Source organism: Dinoponera quadriceps, unplaced genomic scaffold (genome assembly GCF_001313825.1).
Source record: "Dinoponera quadriceps isolate SergipeBrazil2010 unplaced genomic scaffold, ASM131382v1 scaffold2811, whole genome shotgun sequence".
NCBI classification, from domain to species: Eukaryota; Metazoa; Arthropoda; class Insecta; order Hymenoptera; family Formicidae; genus Dinoponera; species Dinoponera quadriceps.
In genome coordinates this window covers 1-933 of record NW_014556852.1, presented here as the reverse complement: position 1 = coordinate 933, position 933 = coordinate 1, and positions in this window count along the sequence as shown.

Sequence of the window (933 nt, the reverse complement as noted above, 5' to 3'; positions counted from 1 at the left end):
AAATTTCGAATAAATGAGTGAAAAAAAATGTTGGTAACTCGCAATAGGTAAATAATTAACAACGATCATACGTTTACCTTCTACGCGCCGCGCCGCAGCGGACGCAATCATAAACGATTGGACATTTCACGTACTCCTCAATCAGTTACGAAAATGAGGCTTAGATAATCCGATTCCTTATTAAATTTCGAATAAACGAGTGAAGAAAAATGTTGGTAACTCGCATTAGGTAAATAATTAACAACGATCATATGTTTACCTTCTACGCGCCGCGCCGCAGCGAAGGCCATCATAAACGATTGGAAAATACATGTACTTCCAACTCAGTTACGACAATGAGGCTCAGATATTTCGATTCCTTATTAAATTTCGAATAAATTAGTGAAAAAAAATGTTGGTAACTCGCAATAGGTAAGTAATTAACAACTATCATACGTTTACCCTCTACGCGCCGTTCCGCAGCGGACGCGATCATAAATGATGGGAGATTACATGTACTCTCTCCCTCTCGGTTAGATTACTAATAATTTACGAATCGGTCACGAGCGCTCGAATATTTGCGATGAATCTCGCGCTGTGCGTGGATCTTCCGTGGATTATTCGCGAGCTTAATTTATGAGCTTGATTATACAGTCGAGCGCGGGAAAACGCAATGATTTTCTACGATTTTGTGAACTTTTAATTGTTTTTCTATTCTCTAAGCATAATAAAATCGGGAATTCCCAATTAGGCGCATCATTTTTGAATGTTCGTGCATTATGAATAGTGATTATTCTGCAGTCTGGCAACGATACTTTAAAGCAGTAATTATAATGCACATTAGTAGATGAGAGAGGCCGGTTCTGGCACAGTTGGATCTGTTTTACCGGCGGGATAGCAAATCCAGTTGGCGCAGTTGGATCTGTTTTACCGGCCGTGTAGCAAAAACCAGTT